Here is a 7,493-nt window from a genome sequence, read left to right on the forward strand (position 1 = left end):
AGGAGGGATTGGCAATGAAGGGGATGTTTATTCTACTGATGACTTCTACTCTGGAGACTGCTATGACTGCACAGAATTGATTAAACGAGAGACTGAGCTTCTTCCAATAACTGAAACAATTTTGGGCAACCTTAATCTCACTCTGTTCAAAATATACACAGACTCTAATGGAACTCCTATAAAAAATGCTGAAGCTATGCAAACATTGATGGAAGCCTTCCACTCCCCATATCCGAGTCATGTCTCAAGGCTTATTTAAAGGGTTAAACATTGACTTATAGGATAGCTGCCTTACATCTGGTGGCATCAGAAGAGGAGCTTAATAGGAGCTCACACATTGCTGCTTGTGTATTTGGAAAATGGCGAAGGGCAAGGAGAAAGCGGAGAACAAGGCAAAATCCAGTCTCTAATTTTCCAACTAGTCAGTAAGGACATGACACAAAAATATGATTGTTGAAGCATTGATAGGTATGAAAACAAGGTTTTGGCAAATATTCCTGGTGTACCACTCAATAATTCTTCTGCTGAGTATTTTGTAGATGGCTCAAGATCATGGGACAAGGACCAAGGAATATTCATCACCGGGTGTGCCGTAGTCCAAAATGGTGAGTCAGTGATACAGAAACCACTCCCTTCTAGTTGTTTGACACAAGATGTGGAGCTGAAGGAAATCACTGCAATGTCTAATCTGCATGAGGGAAAAGAGGTGAACATCCATATAGACCCGAGGTACGCGTTTGGTATAGCACATAACTTTGGAGCCATTTGGTGGAGCTGCAGTTTCATGAGCTCTGTAGGTAAGCCTATATAGAATGCTGAGGCAGTAAGACAGATACAAAACTAGTTTGCCCCAGGGTTTCAGAATGTAGCTGAGAAAAAGTTGCACAGGGATGCCTTACATGTGCAAGGCATAACCCTGGTAAGCTACCCGAGTACCCAGGAAGAGCACCACGAGAACACATTACCCGTTTCAGAGATTGCAGGTGGACTACATACAGCTACCTAAGGTGGGTAATTACGTGTATGTCTTGGTCTGAGTAGACATGTTCTTTTGATGGCCTACCCCGTGAAGAATCAGACTGCAAGGACAACGGTGAAGAAATTGTTAAATGAAATTGTCTGTAGATTTGGGGTACCTGAAATTATAGAAAGTGATCAAGGACCTGTTTGTATAGCAGACATGGCCCAGGAAATATGGGCTGCACTAGGGACTCATCTTGCCTTCCATACCACATATAGATCGCAAAGCAGCGGAAAAGTGAAAAAAAATGAATGCCACACTGAAACAAAATTTTTTTGAAAATGGCACAAGAGACAGGAAGGCCATGGCCAGAGGCTTTTCCTATTGCTCTATTCAGTGTCAGACATACCCCTAGAGGGAAGGAGAAGCTCTGTGTGAACATCTAACTGACCTACATTTTCAAGTATTTTCTTCACTTCCAGGTCCCAGACAGATTTCTGGAAGTCATACCCTTCAACCAGGAGACTGGGTCCTAGTGAAGAGACACATCAGAAAAACTCTCGAACCCAGATTTGATGGCCCGTTCCAGGTCTTGCTGATAACACCCACTTCAGTGAAACTTGAGGGCAAGAAGACCTGGATACACGCTTCACATTGCAAAAAGATCCCGGCTCCCCTTGCAGAAACCTGCTAAGAAAATATCTTTTCTATTCCTTCTCATCATGGGAGGGAGTGTGGACCTTGTTAAAGCAAGCCCATATCCACACCCCTACTCTGCTTCTGGTATGCCAAATGCTCGGACTGGAGTCCAAACCCCAACAGGGGTGCACTAGTATTCTGGGTGAATGTTTCAGAACCCATACAAGTGTTTGTAATTGGCTTCTGTGATGTCGCTGATTGCAGATATGAAGCTGAGGACAAAGTTGGAAATTGTGTGGCATGGATAATGTGCTTTGGCCTTGGTGTTGATGCCGTTCCACATATTTAACACTCTTGACTGGAAAAAGACTATAGAAATTTTGAGAAACCCTGAATTAGAATATTCTAATCCCTCTCTGTCCCAGATGAGTTCAAAGCTAGAGATCAAGTGGCAGCAGGTTTTGAATCCCTCATCCCTATAATTACGGAAAAGAAAAAATGTGGATTGGATCAACTACATTTATTATAATCAACAGAGATTTGTAAACTATACCAGAGATGCCTTAAAAGGAATAGTAAAACAGCTAGGGCCCACTAGTGTTATGGCATTCCAGAATAGAATGGCCCTTGATATGCTACTTGCTGAGAAAGGAGGTGTATGTAAAATGACTGGGGTAACTTGTTGTACCATAATTCCTGACAATTTAGGACCAAATGGCCAAGTCCTGAATGCCCTTAAGGGACTTACCTCCCATTCAGAAGAGCTAAAAAGAAATTCTAGAATAGATAAATCTATGGGGAAAGTGGTTTGACAGCTGGTTTAAAAACTGGAAACAGACCCTATTACAAATTGGTATAATAATAATAATTATTGCATTGCTAATGTTTGCATTAATTGTCTGTTGTATCATCCCCTGCATTAGAAAACTTCTAGCTAAAGCTGTAGCTGATGCTACCCCGGAGATGCTTTTGGGAGAATTTTATGATGAAATTGAAGATTAAAACCAAGGTCCACCACACTCTGTCGGTCTCCCCCTTTATAACACCGTTTGGAAGGACAATCAAAGATAGGGACAGATCATCTGACTTCCCCATGCTCAAATCCAGTGTCATGGGAGTCTATTCATAAGGAATAGGTTGTCATGGAATCTGGTGAAGAGGAGTCGGAGCATTGGGACAGATGTTTAAGATTAGGGAAAGAATGATATCCAAGGGGGGACTGATAGAGATGTGCATATATGTACAGTTGCAAGAAAAAGTATGTGAACCCTTTGGAATGATATGGATTTCTGCACAAATTAGTCATAGATGAAGATCAGATCACATTTTAAGTCACAACAATAGACAATCACAGTCTGCTTAAACTAATAACACACAAAGAATTAAATGTTACCATGTTTTTATTGAACACACCATGTAAACATTCACAGTGCAGGTAGAAAAAGTATGTAAACCCTTGGATTTAATAACCGGTTGAACCTCCTTTGGCAGCACAAACGTTTCCTGTAGTTGCAGATAAGACGTGCACAATGGTCAGGAGTAATTCTTGACCATTCCGATTTACAGAACTGTTTCAGTTCAGCAATATTCTTGGGATGTCTGGTGTAAATAGCTTTCTTGAGGTCATGCCACAGCATCTCAATCGGGTTGAGGTCAGGACTCTGACTGGGCCACTCCAGAAGGTGTATTTTCTTCTGTTTAAGTCATTCTGTTGTTGATTTACTTCTATGCTTTGGGTCATTGTCCTGTTGCAACACCCATCTTCTGTTGAGCTTCAGCTGGTGGACAGATGGCCTTAAGTTCTCCTGCAAAATGTCTTGATAAACTTGGGAATTCATTTTTCTTTCGATGATAGCAATCCGTCCAGGCCCTGACGCAGCAAAGCAGCCCCAAACCATGATGCCCCCACCACCATACTTCACAGTTGGGATGAGGTTTTGATGTTGGTGTGCTGTGCCTCTTTTTCTCCACACAAGTGTTTTTTCCAAACAACTCAACTTTGGTTTTATCTGTACACTGAATATTTTGGTAGTACTGCTGTGGAACATCCAGGTGCTCTTGTGCAAACTGTAAACGTGCAGCAATGTTTTTTTTGGACAGCAGTGGCTTCCTCTGTGGTATACTCCCATGAAATCCATTCTTGTTTAGTGTTTTACACATCGTAGATTTGCTAACAGTGATGTTAGCATATGCCAGAGACTTTTGTAAGTCTTTAGCTGACACTCTAGGATTCTTCACCTCATTGAGCAGTCTGCGCTGTGCTCTTGCAGTCATCTTACAGGACGGCCACTCCTAGGGAGAGTAGCAGCAGTGCTGAACTTTCTCCATTTATAGACAATTTGTCTTACCGTGTACTGATGAACAGCATGGCTTTTGGAGATACTTTTATAACCCTTTCCAGCTTTATGCAAGTCAACAATTCTTAATCGTAGGTCTTCTGAAAGTTCTTTTGTGCGAGGCATCATTCACATCAGGCAATTCTTCTTGTGAAAAGCAAACCCAGAACTGGTGTGGGTTTTTTATAGGGCAGGGCAGCTGTAACAACACCTCCAATCTCATCTCATTGATTGGACTCCAGTTGGCTGACACCTCACTCCAATTAGCTCTTGGAGATGTCATTAGTCTAGGGGTTCACATACTTTTTCCACCTGCACGGTTGTGTTCAATAAAAACATGGTAACATTTAATTCTGTGTGTGTTATTAGTTTAAGCAGACTGTGATTGTCTATTGTTGTTACTTAGATGAAGATCAGATCACATTTTATGACCAATTTGTGCAGAAATCCATATCATTCCAAAGGGTTCACATACTTTTTCTTGCAACTGTATATCATTCTTGAGAAATCAAGATGGCTCCCGGATCCTGTTGCTTCAAACAAAGAACAGCACGAGAGTCTCAGCCCATCCTGGAAGACCCCCCCTTCTGGAGGGGTCATTTGTGATATATGTTGTACCACTACTGACCAATGAGGACATTACACAATGTACTCCTCCCCCCCCCCCTCACTATTTATAGGAATGTGCTGTGTGATAAAGCTGAGAACTGAATCAACCCTGCTGGCATCAAGTCTCTTCTTCGGTGCACATAAAATCCTAGAATTAAACTACTAATTTGGAGCAGCAGAAGCAAACATTTTAGCTCTGATTAAGAGCATCTTTAACAACGCTCTGCGCTGCGATTGGACAGCCGCTACAGCCAGGGGAAAAGGAGACGCCAACAGAGAAAGACCGTCTCCTCCCCATTGCTCCGATGCTCTGCATTAGCATACTGAGCGCAAAATTTGCAGGGAACCATAACGAGGCGCAGGAGCGCTATTTAAAAAAAAAAAAGAGGCAGGGTGGCAGCATCAGCGAGGGGTACCCTGCAGGTACAGATATTTATATCACTACAAACCAATGAAAAGGTCCTCTTTAAGCTAGTAGGAATTTTCCCTACCCCTTTATGTGTTTTAAACGAGTATCAATAAGATGGTTGTTTTTTCAGTATGTTTGACCAAGCTAAAAGGTCATCCAAGAGGAAACACAAGTCACATAGGAGAATGCCTTCCCCAAATGAGTAATCATCTTCAGACTCAGATTAATCTGAAACTAGTTCTTCCTCAGAGCATACTGGGCTAGGAGTTCTTGATGGCTATTATCTGTTCCACAAAGACAACACATCTAAGCTGATAAAAGCAGCGAAGGAGTATATAATGGAGTATATCATGATGCTCAAGCAATGGTTACCGATGGATTGGAAAACTATTTAAAAAAAAAGTGAACTTAGATTTATATATTGAACCTGTTTACAAGCTAGATGAGGATCTTATGTGTCTATAGGACCAACCCCCAAAAGTGGATTGGCTAAAAAAAAAAAATTAAATAAAAATTATCCTTATGCCTTATTCACGCATCAGTGTTTTGGTCAGTGATTTCTATCAGAGATTTTGAGCCAAAACCAGGATTGGAGCCTACACAAATAGAACTGTAAGGTAAAAGGGAAAGATCTGCACCTGTTCTGTGTTTAGAGCCACACCTCTGCCGCATCATAGTTTGTATGCAAAGCTCCTCTGGACATTCCTAGACTGCCTTCCAAAAGTCTCTTATTGTAGAATTCAGAAAGGAGGGCTCTATGGATTAAGCAATGGTATGGTAATGAGCCTTCCAGTAATAATTCTTATTGCTTGCTCAACAGTAGAAACCTCATTTGTCGCCAGACTCAGCATAGATCAAAGCTGGTCACTACACAAAGACCATCTCACCAGAGGGAGGTCTCCGATTAATCGTTAGGTGACCCTCACCACAGATGCCTCATGCTCAAGCTGGGGTGCCCATGTTCAGAGCTTGTTAATGCAGATAATTCAGTTGCCAGAAGAGAGGTTGGTCAACCAACCGAAAGGTAGGTTACCACTGAATGTTCGAAAGGAATCAGAAATAAATGAAGGCCTTATACTTCTTTCTGCAGGATCCACGTCTGGCTTTAGTTGAAAAATCTACAGGAATATTTGCCTTAAAATCTTCTAGTTAAGAGCAGTCAAGCCTACCCTTCATCACTTTCTGCATTCAAGGGAGGTTTTAGTGCAGTCAACCTGTAGTTGTCCTTTACTTGGACAAACAACGTGACCAAAGTTTGCCAACTGCAGAATGCAAAGAACTGGGTAAAGCTCAACCTTTAGCAGTACACATCAGGAGTCCTTAAATGTCAAGGCAGACTGTTAAAACTACAATCCCATCCTACTGGGCGATCTGTCACTTCTGGCAAGCCCTAATAAGTACAGTAGAGCGACTGATGACCCTGGATTTGTATGTCTATATGCATCCCCCATTGGCAAGACTCATGTGCACATAATGTAGAGGACGCCTCTCAAGAGAAGTCCTCTCTCTGCATTAGTCTGTGGTTTTTGGGCACAAGCAGGGCAATTCGGGTGAGTAACGACATACAAATGACTGACCTGGAATCAGAGGCAGGTTTTTTATACCTGAAATTATTGTTTTTAATAGGGCTTGCTGGAGAGGACAGACTTAAATCCTTTAAATTTTCTTGCAGATTCAGGAGAAGATGGGGTATCCTCAGATCTACGCATTTGCGATCTCAGAATGCCCAATTTTGTAGTTTGTTCCCTTAATCATCAGAATCATTTGGAAACCCCAGTCGGCCTATCAATTCCATGTATTAAAAAACAAAACAAAAAAAACACTATCTATGCGTTTTCTGTGATTCTTCTAATCCCAAGAGCCTTGGAGAAGTTAAGGGAAGAAAATGCGATTGCCATATTAATCTTTCACTTCTGAGGATTAGGCAAACTGAGCAATTTGTTTATTGCTCACTAATTGTCTCTTCTGTTTCTATCTTGGGGGATAGAAACTTTAAGGGAATCTGTCACCAGCAACCTCCATCCAACAGTTTGCACAGACACATAGCTGTGGTTCACATAATGAAAACAATGTCTTTCTTGATAATCCAAGGCTCCGTTCCAGAGTTATACTTTTTCTTAAAGGGGTTGCTTCCTTTGCTGGCTGGATTCCTTTTTTCATCACAATGTATGCGGCTTGTTTCCAGGGGTTACGACCACCCTACAATCCAGCCGCAGTGGCCGGGCTTGCACACTGTCAGCAATCAGCAATGTTTCCAGCAGCAGCTAAGTGGATGAGAACTTTCCACAGAGAAACTGGACCGGTCGTGTGAATTAGTAAATCAAGGTAAAATTCACAACAAAACTCAATTGCCCAGGTCATTGGTGTCGAGAGAGGCTAGTGGGGGAACCAAAGAATCGTTGCGACAGGGGCACCAGGAAGGGGATTTTTCTTTTCACAATCAGTTGTTTTCCAGATTCTTGTAGATTTGCTGAGGAACTTCTCCACATCAATTCTGCTATGTGAACATACCCTTAGCTTTCTCATGTATGTTAGTAGT

This window comes from Bufo bufo, chromosome 6, assembly GCF_905171765.1.
Source record: "Bufo bufo chromosome 6, aBufBuf1.1, whole genome shotgun sequence".
Lineage (NCBI taxonomy): Eukaryota > Metazoa > Chordata > Amphibia > Anura > Bufonidae > Bufo > Bufo bufo.